Genomic DNA, 24,069 nt, shown 5'->3' on the forward strand with positions numbered 1-24,069 from the left:
ATACTCCAAAAAACAAACAAAACATCGCTAGCCAATAATATAGCAAAAAAAAAAAAAAGCTGCTCTAAATACATCTAAACAATAAAATAAACAATCTGTATCAACTTCAATCTATATTAACTTCTAAAATCAATGACCTAAAGAACACTAAATTTGACATGAAACTTTTTAAGTCTAGAACTCCAAAATCTAAGCAAACAAACAAGCCAAAAACTAAACAGAAGGAGGAACATATTCTCCCAAAGATGAGATATGACATGGGCTAATGTGCCTATACTTCCTGCTACATTTCAGTCATCATTTGTAAACCTACATATGACTTAACTCCCTGGTGTCCTGATAAAATAGTTGAGAAAAAAGGTATTTCTAAAACACTCTCCAGCCATAGATCATAAGATATATAATGACTCACATTTGCCCAAAATGTGATTTAAAAATTTATACAGTTCCCAAAGACTTTTCACCCTTCCTAAAGGCCCCTTTGGAGCATAAGACTTAGATTTTATTCAGCTACCACCATCACAAGAATGTGAATGTGTTCTAATGGTAATTTACATATTTTGTCATTGGATCGTAACATTTCTACACGGAAGAACAAAGGCCTTAGCAGTAAGTAACATTATCTTTAAAAAATTGTTCTAACTTAAGGAATTCCCCTGGAACTTCTTAACAACAGAGGCACTTGCTTTGCTAGACAGACAATTCAATCAGTACAATCCGTATATAAAATCTGGCTCGTGCTCCAGCATATCCATTATACTTATTATCCCCAGTCATCTGGTTAGGAAGAAACACAAACTAAATAATAAAACTCAATTGACAAAATTAACTGAGGCTTTAAAATTTCCTTGGCCAAAAGCTCTTCCATTGATTTTGTATAACCTAAGATCAACCCCTTTTAATAGACATCTGTTGTCTCCATTTAAAATTATAACAGATAAACCTATAAAATTAACTCAAAAAATTATACAGCTCTGATATTAAATGGAGACATATTCAACTATTACAATGGCAGCTAATTAAAAATTATATATTAATAAAAAGTTATTTTCATGGTGAGCTTTTGGGAGACAAAAATTTAAAGACTATGAATTTCAACCAAGAGATTTCATTTACTAAAAGCAGTATCTTTTAAAAGACTCTTTCCAACCAAAGTAAAAGGGATCTTATCAGGTAATTCTTACTAGTAACCCTTGCACTGCAAAATTAGAAGACATAGACCCTTAAATTCATATATCTTATCTCCTAAATAGATAATTTCACCAGAAGGTAATCTTCACTATTAGATAGGTCAATGCCAGGCCGAAAAAAAAATGACATCTGAGACAGTCAACCTTCCCAAGACACTAGACCAGGCCCAAATCTAAACAAATCCTTGATGTTAATAATCGTTAATAGATGAAAAATATTTTCTTTTATAAGTTCCCATTTAATTTATTTATTTTCACCCCTCCCCTAATTTTTATGTTTTAATGCTACTATTATCAACTGCTACCCATAACACAATCTCTTCTTACAATGGGCACAAGACTATGTTAATAGCCAGAAAAAAGACACTTGCTGGGTATGTGGCCTCATGCCCTTTCTAGGGGTTCTGTCCTATCATGATAGATATCTCTTCTCCAAAGACTAAATAAAATATCAAAAATATATCTTTGTTTTTCAAGAACAGTCACCAGTACTTAGCACTAATATGTCTAAAGATAATATATATCACTAATCTATTAAGGAAACTTTACAAAATAAAAGTCATTAAAAATTTTTCAATGAAAACCCCAATTCATTAGCTTTAACAGTGGCACTGCTCCAACTAAGAGGTAAGACAGTAACACTGTCTCAACTAAAAGATAACACAGCTCAATTCAAGATGATATAACACAAATTATGGACAATTTTCTCTGATTTACCTGCTTCTCTGGTCAGCTTAGTCAGCTTGCCCCTTTGTATTGAGAACAACAACAAAAAATCACACCAAAGATACCTGGCCAAATAACACTAAGAAAATAAAATAGATACCCCCAAAACAGTATATTCATGCCATTATTTTATAAAGTACTGATTGACATGCCACTAAATAGACACAATGACCAAGCATTTATTGGCTAGCTCCGAAAAGAACACCTTGGCCGTGTGATACCAATCTATGGTCATAGTTACCATGTTCTTTGGGTTATATTTGGACATAAGCATACCAAAGCATACCATTTCAAACCCCACAAACCTTCCTCATTTGTAATCTTATTGGGTTTATTCTAAACTCAGTTGATTGAATCATTTAGTTTTCATCTTTATGCCACAACTAGATATAAAAAATGCCATTTAACATATAGAGGCCCTAACCAAATATAAAAAGGCCCTAAATGATAGCCACATAGATATCTTATGATTAAACAATAAAGTAACTCCTATAAAAAAAGAAGGCTATATTATAGAACCATATGACTTTAGACATACTACAGCCCAAGGGAAAACATGCACTATCATAAATGTCAATACCTCAAATCAAATAACATCACTAAATTAATTGCTGATACAAAAATCGAAATAACTAACCATTTAAAGCCAAAACTCTCCCTGAGCTATTGACTAAGCAACTGGTTTAAGTCTTGGGAAACCTGGTGACAAAAGTTATTGCTTGTTCTAAAATTATAATCATATACTATATTTTATCCTGTTTTTGTCTTCACTTCTACTATAACACACATTTACAATAGAGTCAACATACATATGACTAAAAAGAATAAAATAATGGTTAGTCAAAAATATTACATTTATTAAAGATATAGCCACTTAGTTTGACTCATGTAACAAAGTCACTTCCTTCACGTTACTTTAAATTCAGCCTGTACTCCATCAACTTTATAACCTATCCAATTATTCATTACCAGGAATGTGACATTCTAGAAATGAGCCTTCATAGCAAAGTGAAACTGAACTCAAACATAAAAAGAATCAAAACTATTGGGTTCATCTAGATTGCTTTCTTTGAAAGATCTTGATGAAAAGGGGGAATAGGATAATTAAAAAAAAAAAAAAAAAAAAAAAGCCGTTGAAACTCCCAAAACACTTTAAGCCTTGAGAGAGATGTGACTGTGATCTGAGTCACGTAACATGTAGTTGCAACTTCTGCTTCTTAGATTATGAATTAACTCTCTCATTGTTTTCATTCTGTAAATGACTAAGAGAGATTAGAGACTAGACCTCTTTCCTTTCAAATCACTGCCCTTTATTGTAGATTAGCTGCCTTCTTTATTGTCGTATACCTAACTCAGACCAGATGATGCCCAAGACCCCAAGTCTGTTACATCTGTAGCATAACATGCTAAATATACCTTTCTCACGAAAAGATCTTCATGACCAATCGGATCATTATAACTTAATGTTAAGCCTTATATTAAAAAGTGTTACGATTCTATTAAACTTTCCAAACTTTATCTATATAAATAACCTCCAAAAATTCTCCACTTTGGATTACTGACTTCCATTCTTTAAAAATCTATATTCCCAAGGAGGCCAGCATCAAATTTTGTGCTCAAATAAACTCTAAATTTAATTATATTTTCTAAATCTCATTATTTAAAGTTAGCAATGGCATAGTGTTATAAATCCATGCCTTAGCCTCTGCCAGAGGACCCTCTCCCCTGAATGTTCATATGTGGTCAGCCCCTGAAGCTGTGAGAGTTACCCCTAGTCATCCATTTTGCAGTGTCTAACTTGTCTTTTATATCTTCAAGGCTGAGCATCCTGCAACCACCTGGGCCTCATTCCCCATTCTGCCTAATGAGGCCTGAGCTGTGCCGTTGCTTCTTTCTATGTGTAGGGGCTCAGGGAAAACTTCCCCTTCACCCTCTGAAGATTTGCTGAAAATCAGCTAACAAAGGACAGATTAACAGGGGAAATGGCATACAAATTTATTAATGTGCGTGAAAGTCTTACGAAGATCTCAAGGAAAGATAAGATGGTTGATGCTTTTATATCATCTTGGGATTACAGAAAGATAGCGGACTCAGAGCATGACCAAAAAACAAGTTATGGTGGTAAATGAGGTTATAGTGTCAAGATAGGTTATAGGAGGGAGAGAAGAGGAGGGCTGGCTAGCAAAGGTGGTCTTGTTATGCAGACTAAACTGCAGCTGTAGCAGCCCTCAGGGAGACTAGATGGTAAATGTTTCTTTCAGACTTTTAAAGTGTCAGACTCTCAATTAATCTTTCTTAGACTTGGACAGGGGAGGGCCTCAGAGAAAGCATGGCTACATCAATGCAGATTTTCCCTACAGATGCAAATCTCCCCCACAAAAGACAGCTTTTTAGCTATGCCTATATTTCCAGCCCTTCTGAAAAACAATCTCTAAATGTATCAAAGGCATGTATTTTTAAGTGAAATATTTTGATTTTCTTCACGTGCCAGAAATGTGCCTGGAGTAGGGGCTTCACCATTTCCCAGGCTGGTCTCAGTCCTGGTTTGAGGGACATGGTTTTGATTGCTCTCAGAATTCCATCTACTCCCTACCTGCTGCCTTATTTATCAGGCTGGAGACTACTTGAGTGCCCCTGCCAGATTTCCCTCTCCTGCTCTAAAGCCTAAGGCTTAGGCAAGGTGCTAGGTCAGACTGCAAAGTCCTAGCCACAGGCCAATGGCTTTGGCTTGTCTCCCTTCTTGTGCAGTATCTCTAAGTGCTGAGAGGAGGTGGTAGGTGCCAGCAATCTGCATTTCTCCAGGCCTGGGCTTTTGCCATGTGGCCTTGCCTTGCCCTGTCCATCTGCCACTCCCACTTCCCTTCCTGCCTTCTTTTTTGTCACCTCCTGGGTTGGCCCCTCTGGTACCAGTTTTATCCAATTGTGTGGGTCTGTAATCACATCTAAGAGCTTATATTGCTGTGACAATATAAACAGATTCATGTGATCTTGAAGTAGGCCTGTAATGGCCCACATTCTCTGCCATGTGTGGGGGTATATGTGGTGTGTGTGAGAGAGAGAGAGAGAGAGAGAGAAATTCATTGATGACTATATTTTTAATCCTCCTTTCTTTGTACACTATTTATTCATTTTACATGAACTTCAAAGCAGAGGCACAGCTGGTATTGAATGCCAGATCCTTGATCGCACTATCTATCTTACTGAAAATGTAAGAGCTAAGGGGTTCATTGATGCTAGTGTGTTTTGTAGCTAGAGGATCCTTACCTGACTTATGACCTTGCACATGTACCTTCATCTTTTTGTACCTTCACCTTTCTCACCATACAAGGAAGATGATGCGGCACCTGACTGGAGAGTTATAAGGATTAAATGTTTTCATCCTCATTTAAAATGAAAGCTCTTTGGGCAAACCCTGGAACACAGTAAATGCTCATAAGAACCTGAGGTAAGAACTCTTACTGGCTTAATCCTGACTGGTTGATCTAGTCCATGAATTCCATAATTACAGATACCTTTACATTTTTATATCTGTTTAGTAAATTCAAATGTTTTTTATGGTTTGGCTTTTCCTAAGGGAAAGTATATTGTCTTATTATTATTAGATGAATCTCTACAAGCAGAAAGAAATGCTAGTGTTTGTTTTACAACTGATGTTTAGTTGTTTAGACCTTAGATGTTTCTCTTTATTTTGTATATTCACTAACATACTGACCTGTGGCTAGAGAAGATTCTTAGCTGCCAAGACATTTTGTTTTTCATTTGAATTAGAGTCTCAGATGTCTTTTATTTAGGATGTTTTTTTTTCATACATTTTCTGTTTCCCTGCATAGCTTCTGCAGGAACTATACAGTGACTTCTGCTTTTTTTCTGACTAAAGAAACAAAGCATTTCTATATAGAGAATGGATCAGTGGGCAAATGAAGAGTGAATTTCTGAGAAAACAATAGTTTCTGCTTTGATAGCTTAAATACACAGGGGAAGCTTTTTCAATAGGAAGTGGAAGCTTTGCAGCTACTGAGGATGTTTTTTCTCTCCTGGAGAAACATTTCTGTCTTAAAGGTAGTTCCAAAGCAGTGTGCATCCTAGCCCCATAGTGAGGGAGAGTCTCCCTCCTGGGCTGGTTCTTCATGAGTCACAAGGGCTAGTTCTCCTACACCAGCCCCTTCACTTTGAAGGCATTTCTGCTCTACTGTGTCATTAGAGGGTTCGGTATTGTTGATGTGCTCAAAAGATCACTGGACATAGAGATGATTCTGGTCAACTGTTGCCATTTTGGGGAATAACAAAGGATCCCTCTGGCAGTAAAACTCTACTTGAATTTTATGCCTCCCCTTTAGCTGTGGGAAGCCTGTCACTAAAATTAACATTATCAGACTTTAGTTTCCTCTGTGAAGTGGAGAGAATATTCAAGAATAAATGATGGAATTTTGGGGCTAAAGTGGAATTTAGAAATCAATCTTGAATTTAGGTAAAAATAACCTTATTTTCTAAATGTAAATTCTTAGTCCCCAGGAATTAAGCATGTTGCAAAAATCAACCAGCAAGTGAGCACTGGCGAACTCTTCCTGTTTCCGCAATTGTGACAGTAGGCCTTTTGCTAAGTTATTGTCTTCCAGTGTACATAGTAGACAGTTAAGTGACAGGAGCTCTACTCCACTCCTGTAACTGTTTTCAAGGGAATATTTAAACCCACTGTGTTGCCTAAGTACAAACAATCATCATTTAAACCATTTGTCTTTTGGAGGAGGGGGTTGAATCTTGAAAACTGAGAGATGAATTTGTAGCCTGTGTTACAATATTTGAACATATTCCAGTGGGAAATTATACCCTAACTCCAGGTACTTTGTAAAGATGTTGACAGCTGGCTAGGTGGGGTGGCTCACGCCTGTAATCTCAGCACTTTGGGAGGCCAAGGTGGGTGGATCACTTGAGGTCAAGAGCTCAAGACCAGCCTGGCCAACATCGTGAAACCCTGTCTCTACAAAAATACAAAAATTAGCCAGGTGTGGTGGCACGTGCCTGCAGTCCCAGCTACTCAGGAGGCTGAGAATTGCTTGAACCTGGGAGGTGGAGGTTGCAGTGAGCTGAGATCGTGCCACTGCACTCCAGGCTGGGCTACAGAGCAAGACTCTGTGTCAAAGAAAAAATATATATATATTGACAGCTGTCTGACTTCCTCTTCTGGGAAGATGGAATAGATGTACTTTTTTCCATTCTTCTCATTAAGTATAACTAAAAACTCTGGGGGCTCACCATATCTAAGACAAACATAAGAAGACTATGAACAGTGGACAGAAGAAGGCAGACTGTGTTCCCTGGGTACTGAGGAGTGGCATGGTGTTGAGTTGTCTTAAGTTTTTTTGTTTTGTTTTGTTTTTTTGCCTCATATATTTGAGTCTTGAAGGTGAAAAAGTTGGCAACCTGGAAATATCAGTTGTCACAGATGAAAATGTTCCCATCTCCAAAACCAACAAAAGCCAAAGGACTAGGAAAAAAGGGCAGCCAAACAAGACAGACAATTTTTACATGATAACTGCTCTACTCCATCCAAACAACACAGAAAAAATCTGTGGCCTCCACCCCTACCTGGAAAAAGTTAAGCAGGAAGCTGAGACTTTTATCCTTAATGGCTAGTAATGAGCCCTTCACCTCTCTTGTGGTGTAAGTGGGGTCACTTGGAGAGCCAGACCAACAAGCACCTGGAAGAAACAAGGAAGCTCCCTCCCAGCCAGTGTAGTATCAGAGGAGGCCTAGTGGAGAGTAAAAATATTCACCACTGCCCAGTAGCAATGAGGCCACCTCCACTGTAGAATCAGCAGAGATCTTGTGGGGAGCTGGAATTTCCACCGGGCAGCAACAAGGAACTCCCTCCTCAGGTATCAACAGAGGTCAAATGCCTCTCTTTGGCAGCAATAAATCCAGAGTGTTGTCAGACAGAGCCAGCTAAAACAGAGGTTTAAATAAGATTCAGAGTCTCAGAACATAATACAATAATACACAAGTATCAATACAAATTTGCTCATCATACCAAGAACCTGGAACACCTCAAACTGAATGAAAAAGACAATAAATATATGCCAAGACTGAGAGGGCAGAGGTGATGGAATTATCAGGCAAATATTTTGAAGGAGCCATGATTAAAAAATATATTTCAATGAGCAATTTCAAACATACTAGAAACAAATATAATAATAATAAACCCTTAACGAGGAAGTAAAAAGTCTCTGCAAAGAAATAAAGGATATAAAGAAGAACCAAGTAGACATTTTAGATGTGACAAATGCAATAACTGAAGCTCAATAGCAGAACAGAAGGAAAAAAAAATCAGTGAGCTGGCAGATAAAACAATAGAATACCTAGTGTGAACAACAGAGAGAAAGTAGAGTGGACTGAAAGTGAATAGAGCCTCAGGAAGCTATGGGACTATAATACAGGATCTAAATTTATGTTGTTAAAGTTACAGAAGGAAAGGAGAAAGAGAGTTGAAAAAGTACTTGAAGAAATAATGGCTGAAAACTCCCCAAATTTGACAATAGACACAACAAACCAAAACCTCAGTGAATACCAAACAGGATAAACCCAAGAAATCCACACCAAGACACATCCTAACTAAAGTCTTGAAAACAAAGGAAAATGATACTATACCTGCAGAGGGAAAACAATAAGAATGACAGATTTCTCAACAGAAATTATACAGGCGAGAACAAAAATAGCATGTATTTTTTTAGGTGCCAAAGGGAAAAACTGTCAACTCGGAATCCTATGTTTTGTGAAAATATTCTTTAGGAATGAAGGAGAAATCAAGACATTCTCATATGAAGGAAAACTAAGAATCTGTTGCCAGGAGACCTTTGCTAAAGGAAGTGATAATAGAAGAAATCTTAGAACATCAAAAAGGAAGAAAGAACATGGCAAGCAAAAATATTGATAAATACAACAGGCTTTCTTTATCCTTTTCTAAATATATTTTTAAAATTATATTTCACAATTGAAGCAAAAATTATAATACTGTTTGATGTTTTAAATGCATGTAGAAGAAGTATTTAAGACAACTATATTGTGAATGGGATAAAGGAAGGTAAGTTTACTATACTTCACTTGAACTGGTAAAATGATTATACCAGTAGAGTGTGATAAATGTTATGACTGTAAAATGTCATACCTACCAACCACTAGAAAAAGCTATACAAAGAGATATATTCTAAAACACTCTACATAAATCAAAATGAAATTCTAAAAAATGTTCAAGTAATCTACAGGAGAGTAGGACAAGTAATCTACAGGAAGTAAACACAGAAATAAAAAATAGTAAAAACTTTCATATTTAAGCCCTAACACATCAATGACATTAAATGTAAATGGCGTAAATACACCAATTGAAGATACAAATTAGCAAAGTGGATTAAAAAGCATATGCTAGTCATATGCTACTTACAAGAAACTCACCTCAAATATAATAATACAGATAGGTTGAAAGTAAAAGTATAGAACTATATATATCATGTGAAAATTAATTTTAAAAATCAGGATTAGCTATATGAATATCAGATAAGCTAGATTTCAGAGCAAAGAAAATCACCATAATCGGAGAGAGGCATTACATAATGATAAACAGGTCGATCAACAAAGAAGGCATAGTGATTCTAAATGTGTATGCAGCAAACAACAGAGCTTGAAAATATGTAAATTTTAAATTGGTAAAACTAACAGTGAAAATAGACAAGCCAACAATTAGAGATGGAGACTTCAACAACCTCTCCCAATAACCGATAGAACAACTAGGAAGATAATCAACAGTGATACAGAAAAAATCATCACCACAGTCATGGACATTTATAGAACACTTCGCCCAACAACAGCAGAACTCAAATGGCAACAGAATATATATCGAGACCATATTCTGGGCTATACAACAAACTTTAACAAATTTAAAAGTTGTGAAATTATAGAGTGTGCTCTCTACAATGTAATCAAACTAGAAATCAATTAACAGAAAAATAAACAGGAAAAATCTACAAACACGCTGAAACTAAATAGCACACTTCTAAATAATCCAGAGGTCAAGAAGGAAGTCTGAAAGGAAATAAAAATTCATTGAACTGAATTAAAATGAAAATACAGTATTTCAAAATTTATGGGAAACTGCTAAAGTAGTAAATAGAAGAAAATTTATAGTACTGAATGCATACATTGGAAAAGAGGAATAGTCTCAGACCAATAATCTAAGTTCCCACCATAAGAACTCAGAAAAAAAGCAAAATAAACCCAAAGCAAGCAGAAGGAAGGAAATAATAAGGATAAGAACTGAAATCAATTAGGTTGTAAACAGAAAAACAATAAAAATAAATGAAACAAAGTCTGGTTCCTCAAAATGATTTAGAAAATGAATCTTCAGCAAGACTGACAAGGGAAAGAAAAAAGAAAACACAAATTGTCAATATCACCGAAGACACAGACAATATCAATATAGACCTTGTCTACATCAAAATAATAATAAAGTGAATATGATGAATATTTCTTTTTTCATTATTTCAACTTTTATTTTAGATTCAGAGGGTACATGTGCAGATTTGTTATGGGGGTATATTGTGTGATGCTGAGTTTGGTGTAGAAATGATCCCATCACCCAGGTAGTGAGCATAGTACTCAACGGGGAATTTTTCTGCCATTGCTCCCTCCTCCTTTTCTCCAATACTCCCCAGTGTCTATTGTTCCCATCTTTATGTCCATGTATACCTAGTGCTTAGCTCCCACTTATAAGTGAGAACATGTGGTATTTGGTTTTCTGTTCCTGTGTTAATTCACTTAGGATAATGCCCTCTAGCTGTGTCCATGTTGCTGCAACAGACATAACATCATTCTTTTCAATGGCTGTGTAGTGTTCAATGATGTATATGTACCATGTTTTCTTGATTCAATTTACCATTGATGGGTGCCTAAGTTGATTCCATGTCATTGCTATTGTGAATAGTGCTGCAATGAACATATGAGTGCATGTGTCTTTTTTGCAGAACAATTCATTTTCCTTAGGGTATGTACCCAGTAATGGGATGGCTGGGTTGAATGGCAGTTCCGTTTTCAGTTCTTTGAGAAATCTCCAAACTATTTTCCACAGTGACTGAACTAATTTACATTCTCACCAATAGTGTATAAGTGATCTCTTTACGCCACAACCTCACCAACACCTGTTATTTTCTGTCTTTTTAATAGCCATTCTGATTGATGTGAGATGGTATCTCACAGTGGTTTGATTTGTATTTCTCTGATGGTGAGTAACATTGAGGATTTTTTTTATATGCTTGTTGGTTGCTTGTATGTCTTCTTTTGAAAAGTGTCTATTCATGTCCTTTGCCCACCTTTTGATGGGGTTATTTGTTTTATGCTTGTTGAATTGTTTAAGATTCTGGATATTACACCTTTGTCAGATGCATAGTTTACAAATATTTTCTCCCATTCTGTGGGTCGGTTGTATACTCTGTTGATGGTTTCTTTTGCTGTACAAAAACTCTTTAGTTTAATTAGGTTCTACTTGTCAATTTTTGTTTTTGTTGCAATTGCTTTTGAGGACTTAGTCATAAATTCCTTGCCAAGGTCGATGTCCAGAATGGTGTTTCCCAGGTTTTCTTCTAGGACTTTCATACTTTGTGGTCTTACATTTAAATATTTGATCCATCTCAAGTTAATTTTTATATATGGTTAAAGGTAGGGATCCAGTTTCATTCTTCTGCATATGGCCAGGCAGCCATTCCAGCAACATGTATTAAATAGGGAGTCCTGTCCTCATTGCTTATTTTTGCCAACTTTATCAGAGATCAGATGGTTTTAGGTGTGAGGCTGTATGTCTGAGTTTTCTATTCTGTTCTGTTGGTCTTATGTGTCTGCTTTTGTACCAGTACCATGCTGTTTTGGTTATTGTAGCCTAGCTGTATAGTTCAAAATTAGGTAATGTGATGCCTTTGTTCTTTTTGCTTAGGAACACTTTGGCTATTTGGGCTCTTTTTGGTTCCATAATAATTTTATAATACTTTTTTCTAATTCTGTTAAAACTGATGTTGGTAGTTTGATAGTAGTGTTGAGTCTGTAGATTGCTTTCAGCAGTATGGCCATTTTAACAATGTTAATTCTTCTAATCTATGAACATGGAATGTTGTTTCATTTGTTTATGTTATCTGTAGTTTCTTTCAGCAGGGTTGTGTAGTTCTCCTTGAGAGATCTTTCACCTCCTTGGTTGGAAATAATCCTAGGTGTGTGTTTGTGTGTCTCTATTGTAAATGTGATTGCTTTCTTGATTTGGCTCCCAGCTTTAACAATATTGGTGCGCAGAAATGCTACTGATTTTTGTGCATTGATTTTGTATCCTGAAACTTTACTGAAATTATTTATCAGGTCTAGGATGCTTTTGGCAGATATTTTAGGATTTTTTACGTATAGAATCATGGTGAGTGAAGAAAGATAATTTGGCTTTGTCTTTTCCTATGTGGATACCTTTTATTTCTTTCTCTTGCCTGATTGCTCTGGCTAGGGCTTCTGCTATTATGTTGAATAGGACTGATGAGAGAATAGGCATCCTTGCTTGTTCCTATTCTTAAGGGGAATGCATCCAGCTTTTTTCTCTTCAGTATGATGTTGACTGTGTTGGATAAATTCCTGGAAATGCACAACCTCCCAAAATGGAATCAGGGAAGAAATTGAAACTCTGAACAGAGCAATATCAAGTTCCAAAATTCAATCAATCATAAAAAACCTACCAACCAAAAAAAATCCCTGAAACAGATGGATTCACAGTCAAATTCTACCAGACATACAGAGAAGAGCTGGTACCATACTGAAACTATTCCAAAAAACCAAGGAGGAGGAACTTCTCCCTAACTCATTCTACAAAGTCAGAATCACCCTGATATCAAAACCTGGCAAAGACACAGCAAAAAAAGAAAACTACAGGCCAATCTCCCTGATGTACATAGATGTGAACATCCTCAACAGAATACTATTAAACCAGCAGCGCATCAAAAATTTAATTTACCACAATCAGGTAGGCTTTATTTGTGGAATGCACGGTTGATTCAACATACATAAATCAATAAATGTGATTCACCACATAAACAGAATTAAAAACAAAAACCATGTGATCATCTCAATAGACGTAGAGAAAGCATTTCATAAAATCCAACATCTCTTTATGAGAAAAACCCTCAACAAACTAGGCATTGAAGGCACATACCTAAAAATAATAAGACCTGTATACACATATAAATTTGACAACGTAGATGAATTTAGAGAATTTCAGTTTCTTGAAAGTATAAGGTATCATAGCTCACTCAATATAAAATAGATCATTTCAATAGCCTTATAACTATTAAAGAAATTGAAAAATTAGCCACAGTCCCCAAAAATAAATCTCCAGATCCAGTGGCTTCACTGGAAAATTCTAACAAATGGATAAAGAAGAATTAAAACCAATTTACATAATCCTGCAGAAAATTTAGGAGGAGGGACTACTTCTCAATTTATTCTATAAAGCTAGTATTAGCCTGATGCCAAGGAAACAAAGACAGTACAAAAAAAGATAAAGGGAGAAAATTGCAAACCAATATGTCTCCTGAATATAGATACAAAAATCGTGTACAAAATATTAACAAAATCTAGCAATATATAAAAAGAGTTATACACTATATGCAAGTGAGGTTTATTTCAGAGATGCAAAGCTGGTTCAGTTTTAAAAAAACAATCATTGTAATTCACCTTATTGAAAGAGTAATAAAGAAAAATTACATAATCATATCAACCAATGAAGAAAAAGCATTTGACAAAATTCAGCATACATTCCTGATAAAAATTATCAAAAAAATAGGAATAGAGGTAACTTCCTGAACTTGACAAAGAGCATGTACAAAAAACCTACAGCTACCACTGTACTTATTGGTGGAGGACTGAATGCTTCCCCCTAAGATCAGGAACATGCCAAGGATGTCACTCTCTCCACTCGTAATCAGCTTGATACTAGAAGTTCTAGATTATGCAATAGATGAGAAAAGGAAATAAAATGCATATAGTTTGGAAAGCGCGATGCAAACTACTCTTATTTGCAGAAGTCATGATAGTCTACGTGGAAAATCCCAAGGAATCACCAGAAAACCCCCAGAACTAAAAGCAAATTTAGTTTTAGATCCAAGATAAACCTACAAAAATTAATTTGTGTGTGTGTGGTCTCTGTGTGTGTGTACACACTAGAAACAAACATGGACACATATGGATACTATGATAAATTGTATCAAATTAAAATATATGGACACATGGATACTGTGATAAATTGTGTCAAATTAAAATATGATATTGCTTAGAGTCGCTCAAAAACAAATTAAATATTTAGATGTAAATCTAGCAAAACAGATACCAGACTTACATGCTGAACGAAACTAAAGATCTAAATAAATGGAGAAACATACAATGTTCATGGATTGGAAGACTCAACATAAGAAAGATCTCAATTCTACCCAAATTGATGTGTAAAATATATTGCAATTCTTGTCAAAATCCTAGCAAAAAAATCTTAGATATCAACAAGATTGTTCTAAAATTTATAGCAAGAAGTAAAGGAATTAGATAGCTAAAACAATTTTGAAAAAGAATAAAGTGCAACCAATTTTGAAAAAAAAACTGCAAAGAATAAAGTGTATTGGGTCTAGTACATTTCAAGACATTGTATAGCTACAGTAATCACAACTGTGGTATTGGCCGAGTGATGGATACATAAATCAATGGGACGTAATGGAATCCAGAAATAGGCCCATACAAATATTCCAAAATATATTTTCAATTGAACTATAATTTACATAGCACAAAAGTCACCCTTTTAAAGTGTAAAATTCAGTGGTTTTTAGTATATTCACAAGGTTGCACAACTATCACCTCTGTATAATTTTAGAAAAGTTTCATCACTCCAAAAAGAAGCCCCATTCTCTCAACCTCTAGCAATCACTAATAAACTTTTTTCCCCTATGGATTTGACTATTCTGGACAACTTATGTGTCCAGATGGAATCATGCAATGTGTTGCCTTTTGTGTTGGGCTTTTTCAAATTGGCATGTTTTCAAGGTTCATCCATGTTAAGTGTGTATCAGTATTTCATCCGCTTTTATGGAAGAATAATATTTTCATGTTTTTGTTTGTTTACCCATTCATCAGTTGATGACCTGAGTTGTTTCCACTTTGGCTATTATAAATAATGCTGTTGTGAACATTCGTTAACAAGTTTTTGTGCAGAAACATGTTTCACCTCTCTTGGGTACATACCTAAGAGTGGAATTGCTGGTTCATGTAGTACTTCTGTTTAACCTTTTGAGAAATTGCCAAACTGTTTTCTAAAAAGGCTGTATCATTTTACATTCCCACCAGCAATGTATGAGGGTTCCAGTTTCTTCACATCCTCATCAAATACTCATTATTACCTGTCTTTTTTAGCATAGCCATCCTAGCCATCCACAAATATCATTGTGGTTTTGATTTTTATTTTCTTGATGGTTAATGATGTTGAACGTCTTTCCATAGGCTTATTGGCCATTTGTGTATCTTCTTTAGAGAAATGTCTATTCAAATCCTCTACCCATTTTTTTAAATTTATTTATTTATTTATTTTTTTATTATACTTTAAGTTCTAGGGTACATGTGCATAACGTTTATATCATGTATAACTCCCCAGTGCAATCCCTCCCTCCTCCCCCCTCCCCCTGATAGGCCCCAGTGTGTGATGTTCCCCTTCCCGAGTCCAAGTGATCTCATTGTTCAGTTCCCACCTATGAGTGAGAACATGCGGTGTTTGGTTTTCTCTTCTTGTGATAGTTTGCTAAGAATGATGGTTTCCAGCTGCATCCATGTCCCTACAAAGGACGCAAACTCATCCTTTTTGATGGCTGCATAGTATTCCATGGTGTATATGTGCCACATTTTCTTAATTCAGTCTGTCACAGATGGACATTTGGGTTGATTCCAAGTCTTTGCTATTGTGAATAGTGCCGCAATAAACATACGTGTGCATGTGTCTTTGTAGTAGAGTAATTTATAATCCTTTGGGTATATACCCAGTAGTGTGATGGCTGGGGTCATATGGTACATCTAGTTCTAGATCCTTGAGGAATCGCCATACTGTTTTCCATAATGGTTGAACTAGTTTACAATCCCACCAACAGTGTAAAAGTGTTCCTATTTCTCCACATCCTCTCCAACATCTATTGTTTCCTGACTTCTTAATGATTGCCATTCTAACTGTGTGAGATGATATCTCATTGTGGTTTTGATTTGCATTTCTCTGATGGCGAGTGATGATGAGCATTTTTTCATGTGTCTGTTGGCTGTATGGATGTCTTCTTTTGAGAAATATCTGTTCATATCCTTTCCCCACTTTTGATGGGGTTGTTTGTTTTTTTCTTGTATATTTGTTTGAGTTCTTTGTAGATTCTGGATATTAGCCCTTTGTCAGATGAGTAGGTTGCAAAAATTTTCTCCCATTCTGTAGGTTGCCTGTTCACTCTGATGGTAGTTTTCTTGCTGTGCAAAAGCTCTTTAGTTTAATTAGATCCCATTTGTCAATTTTGGCTTTTGCTGCCGTTGCTTTTGTGTTTTAGACATGAAGTCCTTGCCCATGCCTATGTCCTGAATGGTACTACCTAGATTTTCTTCTAGGGTTTTTATGGTATTAGGTCTAACATTTAAGTCTCTAATCCATCTTGAATTAATTTTCGTATAAGGGGTAAGGAAAGGATCCAGTTTCAGCTTTCTACTTATGGCTAGCCAATTTTCCCAGCACCATTTATTAAATAGGGAATCCTTTCCCTATTTCTTGTTTCTCTCAGGTTTGTCAAAGATCAGATGGCTGTAGATGTGTGGTATTATTTCTGAGGACTCTGTTCTGTTCCATTGGTCTATATCTCTGTTGTGGTACCAGTACCATGCTGTTTTGGTTACTGTAGCCTTGTAGTATAGTTTGAAGTCAGGTAGCGTGACGCCTCCAGCTTTGTCCTTTTGACCTAGGATTGTCTTGGCAATGCGGGCTCTTTTTTGGTTCCATATGAACTTTAAAGCAGTTTTTTCCAATTCTGTGAAGAAAGTCATTGGTAGCTTGATGGGGATGGCATTGAATCTATAAATAACCTTGGGCAGTATGGCCATTTTCACGATATTGATTCTTCCTATCCATGAGCATGGTATGTTCTTCCATTTGTTTGTGTCCTCTTTGATTTCACTGAGCAGTGGTTTGTAGTTCTCCTTGAAGAGGTCCTTTACATCCCTTGTAAGCTGGATTCCTAGGTATTTTATTCTCTTTGAAGCAATTGTGAATGGAAGTTGATTCCTGATTTGGCTCTCTGCTTGTCTGTTACTGGTGTATAAGAATGCTTGTGATTTTTGCACATTAATTTTGTATCCTGAGACTTTGCTGAAGTTGCTTATCAGCTTAAGGAGATTTTGGCTGAGACAATGGGGTTTTCCAAATATACAATCATGTCATCTGCAAACAGGGACAATTTGACTTCTTCTTTTCCTAACTGGATACCCTTGATTTCTTTCTCTTGCCTGATTGCCCTAGCCAGAACTTCCAACACTATGTTGAATAGGAGTGGTGAGAGAGGGCATCCCTGTCTTGTGCCAGTTTTCAAAGGGAATTTTTCCAGTTTTTGCCCATTCAGTATGATATTAGCTGTGGGTTTGTCATAAATAGCTCTTATTATTTTGAGGTACATTCCATCAATACCGAATTTATTGAGCGTTTTTAGCATAAAGGGCTGTTGAATTTTGTCAAAAGCCTTTTCTGCATCTATTGAGATAATCATGTGGTTCTTGTCTTTGTTCTGTTTATATGCTGGATTACGTTTATTGATTTGCGAATGTTGAACCAGCCTTGCATCCCAGGGATGAAGCCCACTTGATCATGGTGGATAAGCTTTTTGATGTGCTGCTGAATCCGGTTTGCCAGTATTTAATTGAGAATTTTTGCATCGATGTTCATCAGGGATATTGGTCTAAAATTCTCTTTTTTTGTTGTGTCTCTGCCAGGCTTTGATATCAGGATGCTGTTGGCCTCATAAAATGAGTTAGGGAGGATTCCCTCTTTTTCTATTGATTGGAATAGTTTCAGAAGGAATGGTACCAGCTCCTCCTTGTACCTCTGGTAGAATTCAGCTGTGAATCCATCTGGTCCTGGACTTTTTTTGGTGGGTAGGCTATTAATTTTGCCTCAATTTCAGAGCCTGTTATTGGTCTATTCAGGGATTCAACTTCTTCCTGGTTCAGTCTTGGGAGAGTGTAAGTGTCCAGGAAATTATCCATTTCTTCTAGATTTTCTAGTTGATTTGCGTAGAGGCATTTATAGTATTCTCCGATGATTGTTTGTATTTCTGTGGGGTCGGTGGTGATATCCCCTTTATCATTTTTTATTGCGTCTATTTGATTCCTCTCTCTTTTCTTCTTTATTAGTCTTGCTAGCGGTCTGTCAATTTTGTTGATCTTTTCGAAAAACCAACTCCTGGATTCATTGATTTTTTGGAGGGTTTTTTGTGACTCTATCTCCTTCAGTTCTGCTCTGATCTTAGTTATTTCTTGCCTTCTGCTAGCTTTTGAATGTGTTTGCTCTTGCCTCTCTAGTTCTTTTAATTGTGATGTTAGAGTGTCAATTTTAGATCTTTCCAGCTTTCTCTTGTGGGCATTTAGTGCTATAAATTTCCCTCTACACACTGCTTTAAATGTGTCCAGAGATTCTGGTATGTTGTATCTTTGTTCTCATTGTTTTCAAAGAACATCTTTATTTCTGCCTTCATTTTGTTATGTACCCAGTAGTCATTCAGGAGCAGGTTGTTCAGTTTCCATGTAGTTGAGCGGTTTTGATTGAGTTTCTTAGTCCTGAGTTCTAGTTTGATTGCACTGTGGTCTGAGAGACAGTTTGTTATAATTTCTGTTCTTTTACATTTGCTGAGGAGTGCTTTACTTCCAATTATGTGGTCAATTTGGAATAAGTGCGATGTGGTGCTGAGAAGAATGTATATTCTGTTGATTTGGGGTGGAGAGTTCTATAGATGTCTATTAGGTCCGCTTGGTGCAGAGATGAGTTCAATTCCTGGATATCCTTGTTAACTTTCTGTCTCGTTGATCTGTCTAATGTTGACAGTGGAGTGTTGAAGTCTCCCATTATTATTGTATGGGAGTCTAAGTCTCTTTGTAGGTCTCTAAGGACTTACTTTATGAATCTGGGTGCTCCTGTATTGGGGGCATATATTTTAGGAGAGTTAGCTCTTCCTGTTGAATTGATCCCTTTACCATTATGTAATGGCCTTCTTTGTCTCTTTTGATCTTTGATGGTTTAAAGTCTGTTTTATCAGAGACTAGGATTGCAACCTCTGCTTTTTTTTGTTCTCCATTTGCTTGGTAGATCTTCCTCCATCCCTTTATTTTGAGCCTATGTATGTCTCTGCATGTGAGATGGGTCTCCTGAATACAGCAGACTGATGGGTCTTGACTCTTTATCCAGTTTGCCAGTCTGTGTCTTTTAATTGGAGCATTTAGTCCATTTACATTTAAGGTTAATATTGTTATGTGTGAACTTGATCCTGTCATTATGATATTAGCTGGTTATTTTGCTCGTTAGTTGATGCAGTTTCTTCCTAGCCTCGATGGTCTTTACATTTTGGCATGTTTTTGCAATGGCTGGTACCGGTTGTTCCTTTCCATGTTTAGGGCTTCCTTCAGGGTCTCTTGTAAGGCAGGCCTGGTGATGACAAAATCTCTAAGCATTTGCTTATCTGTAAAGGATTTTATTTCTCCTTCACTGATGAAGCTTAGTTTGGCTGGATATGAAATTCTGGGTTGAAAATTCTTTTCTTTAAGAACGTTGAATATTGGCCCCCACTCTCTTCTGGCTTGTAGAGTTTCTGCCGAGAGATCTGCTGTTAGTCTGATGGGCTTCCCTTTGTGGGTAACCCGACCTTTCTCTCTGGCTGCCCTTAAGATTTTTTCCTTCATTTCAACTTTGGTGAATCTGGCAATTATGTGTCTTTGAGTTGCTCTTTCGAGGAGTATGTTTGTGGCGTTCTCTGTATTTCCTGAATTTGAATGTTGGCCTGCCCTACTAGGTTGGGGAAGTTCTCCTGGATGATATCCTGAAGAGTGTTTTCCAACTTGGTTCCATTTTCCCCCTCACTTTCAGGCACCCCAATCAGACGTAGATTTGGTCTTTTTACATAATCCCATACTTCTTGCAGGCTTTGTTCATTTCTTTTTCTTCTTTTTTCTTTTGGTTTCTCTTCTCGCTTCATTTCATTCACTTGATCCTCAATCGCTGATACTCTTTCTTCCAGTTGATCGAGTCGGTTACTGAAGCTTGTGCATTTGTCACGTATTTCTCGTGTCATGGTTTTCATCTCTGTCATTTCGTTTATGATCTTCTCTGCATTAATTAGTCTAGCTGTCAATTCTTCCACTCTTTTTTCAAGATTTTTAGTTTCTTCGCGCTGGGTACGTAATTCCTCCTTTAGCTCTGAGACGTTTGATGGGCTGAAGCCTTCTTCTCTCATCTCGTCAAAGTCATTCTCTGACCAGCTTTGATCCGTTGCTGGCGATGGGCTGCGCTCCTTTGCAGGGGGAGATGCGCTCTTATTTTTTGAATTTCCAGCTTTTCTGCCCTGCTTCTTCCCCATCTTTGTGGTTTTATCTGTCTCTGGTCTTTGATGACGGTGACGTACTGATGGGGTTTTGGTGTAGGTGTCCTTCCTGTTTGATAGTTTTCCATCTTGACAGTCAGAAGGACTGTCTGTTGGTCTGTTGGAGATTGCTTGAGGTCCACTCCAGACCCTGTTTGCCTGGGTATCAGCAGCAGAGGTTGCCGAAGATAGAATATTGCTGAACAGCGAGTGTACCTGTCTGATTCTTCCTTTGGAAGTTTCCTCTCAGGGATGACTCCACCCTGTGAGGTGTGGGGTATCAGACTGCCCCTAGTGGGGGATGTCTCCCAGCTAGGCTACTCAGGGGTCAGGGACCCACCTGAGCAGGCAGTCTGTCCGTTCTCGGATCTCAGCCTCCGCGTTGGGAGATCCAGGGCTCTCCCCAAAGCTGTCAGACAGAGTCGTTCGCCTCTGCACCGGCCCCCGCTGCTTCCCCTATTGGACCTCAGCTGTGGGCTGTCCCCAGAGGTGAAGTCTACAGAGACAGGCAGGTTTCCTTGAGCTGCTGTGAGCTCCACCCAGTTCGAGCTTCCCAGCGGCTTTGTTTACCTACTTAAGCCTCAGCAATGGCGGGCCCCCCTCCCCCATCCTCGCTGCTACCTTGTGGATAGATCGCCGCAGACTGCTGTGTTAGCAGTGAGGGAGGCTCCGTGGGCGTGGGACCCTCCCGGCCAGGGTGGGATATATTCTCCTGGTGTGCCTGTTTCCTTAAAGCACAGTTTGGTGGGAGTTACCCGATTTTCCAGGTGTTATGTGTCTCAGTTCCCCTGGCTAGGAAAACGGATTTCCTTCCCCCTTGCGCTCCAGGTGAGGCAATGCCTCGCCCTGCTTCAGCTCACGCTGGTCAGGCTGCAGCAGCTGACCAGCACCGATTGTCCGGCACTCCCTAGAGAGATGACCCCAGTACCTCAGTTGAAAATGCAGAAATCAGCGGTCTTCTGTGTCACTCGCGCTAGGAGTTGGAGACTGGAGCTGTTCCTATTCGGCCATCTTGCTCCGCCCCCCTCCTCTACCCATTTTTATTTGGGTTACTTATCTTTTTATTACTAAGTTTTAAGCATTCCTTATATATTATGAATATAGTTCACTTACTATATAAATGATTTGTGAGTATTTTTTCCCATTCTCTGGATTGTGTTTTTACTTTATTAATAATATCCTTTGAAGCACAAAAATATTTAATTTTAATTTATCTATTTTTGGCTGGTTGCTTATACTTGAGTTATCATTTCTAAGAAACCATTGCCTAATCCCAGGTTGTAAAGATTTACACCTATATTTTCCCCTAGGAATTTGATACATTTATCTCTTAAATTGAAGTATTTGGTCAATTTTGATTTAATTGTTGTATATGAAGTAAAATAGGACTCCAACTTCATTCTTTTGCATATGGATGCCCAGTTGTCTCAGCACCATTTATTGAAAAGACTACTGTTTCCTCATTTAATTGTCTTGGTATCCTTGTCTGTAACCAATTTGCCATAAACTTAATGGCTTATTTCTGGATTTCATTCCATTACATTGAGCTATGTTTATCCTAAGGCAGTACAAGAATGTTTTGGCTATTCTAACTTTGTAGTAAGTTTTGAAATTGTGATGTGGAGTCCTCTAGCTTAGTTTTTATCTTTTAAGATTATTTTGGCCATTCTTGCCTTTGTATTTCCTTATGAATTTTAGGATAAGCTTATACATTTATGCAAAAATCATTAACAAAAGAACAAAAACAGCTGGAATTTTGATGGGGATTATATCGAATCTGTAGATCAGTTTGGAGAGTACTGCCATTTTATTATTGAATAATAAGTCATTTAATCCACAAACGTGGGATATCTTTCCATTTATCTACATCTTTAATTTATTTCAATAATGTTGGTAGTTTTCCATGTACAAATCTTGTAATTTTTTGTTAAATTTATACTCAAGTATTTTTTTTCTTTCAATGATATTGTAAATAGAATTTTAAAGTTTCCACTTTGGATTGTTCATTGTTAGTATATATAAAGACAATTGTTTTTTATATTGATCTTTTACTGCAAACTTCCTGAATTCATTTATTCTAATAATTTTTTATGGACTCCTTAGGATTTTCAGTATACTAGATCATGTCATCTTCACATAGAGATAGTTTTACTTCTTCTCTTACTTCCTTTTTTTCCTTCTTCTTGCCTGTCTAGAATCTCCAGTACAATACTGAATAGAAATGATGAGAGATCCTTGTATTGTTTTTGATCTTAGGGGGAAAGCATTCAGTCTTTATTCATGAACTGTGATTTTAATGGTGAGTTTTTCATATATAACGTCTATCAGGTTGACAAAGTTCCTTTATAGTCTTAGTTTGTGCTTTTATTATGAAAGAGTGTTGGATTTTGTCAAATATTTTGTCTGCATCTATTAACATGACCATATGGTTTTTTTCTTTAGTCCATTAATATAGTGTACAATTCAGATAGATTTTTAGGTGTTATACGAATTTTGCATTCCTGGAATAAATCCTAATTGGTTATGGTATTTGATCATTTTTATATGTTGCTGTATTTGATTTTCTAATATTCTGTTGAGGATTTTTGCATCTATATTCATAAGGAATATTGGTCTGTACTTTTCTTGTGATATCTTTATCTGGTTTAGGTATCAGGTTACTGCTACCCCATAGAATTAGTTATAACTTATGTCCCTGAGTTGCATAGTCCTGTAATATTTGCTAGGTTGTGTTCCATAGCCTTTATTCTGTTTATGGCCCTATGCTGGTCCTCATTAGCCCTCCATTGAAAGCCAGGCATTCCAGAAGAGTATGTCACAAGATAGGATTGTGGTTTCTAGCCCTGGAAGAACCATTCCAAAACTCTTGTCTTACCTGCTGATGGAGAGAGCAGTAGGATACTGTATAAGGAGGCTTGCACCAATGTTTAAAGAGCCATCATAGAAAAGGACAAGAGTTTGGAAGATGCCTCCAAAATGGAAACTGGTCACTCTATCAGTCAGTCTGCACCCACAAAATGTGTCTTTTTTTTTTTTTTTTGAAATGGAGTCTTATTCTATCACCCAGGCTGGAGTGCAGTGGTGCGATCTCGGCTCACTACAAGCTCCGCCTCCTGGGTTCATGCCATTCTTCTGCCTCAGCCTCCCGAGTAGCTGGGACTACAGGTGCCTGCCGCCATGCCCGGCTAAATTTTTGCTTTTGTTTTTGTTTTAGTAGAGACAGGGTTTCACTGTGTTAGCCAGGATGGTCTTGATCTCCTGACCTCATGATCTGCCCGCCTAGGCCTCCCAACACAAAATGAGTCTTATCTCTCCCTTTCAGTGTTCATTGACCTGGTCTGTGCTGGGCCAGAAGTGGTCAGAGAGATCCATCGTCAAGAATTTTGAGAGTTCATTCAGTCTTACCTGCACTCTTGTAGCCTCATAGCATTGAGGCTGCTCTCCACCTTTAGGATATACATCTTAGACAT

At 37.1% G+C, this 24,069-nt stretch overlaps 1 protein-coding gene across 1 annotated transcript in view; it reads left to right on the forward strand.

The window, feature by feature from the left end:
* Positions 1-24,069, forward strand: part of MYRIP (myosin VIIA and Rab interacting protein) — a 427,956-nt gene that overhangs the window by 100,633 nt on the left and 303,254 nt on the right. The window lies entirely within an intron of this gene.

Source organism: Trachypithecus francoisi, unplaced genomic scaffold (genome assembly GCF_009764315.1).
Source record: "Trachypithecus francoisi isolate TF-2019V2 unplaced genomic scaffold, Tfra_2.0 Lachesis_group0, whole genome shotgun sequence".
NCBI lineage: Eukaryota > Metazoa > Chordata > Mammalia > Primates > Cercopithecidae > Trachypithecus > Trachypithecus francoisi.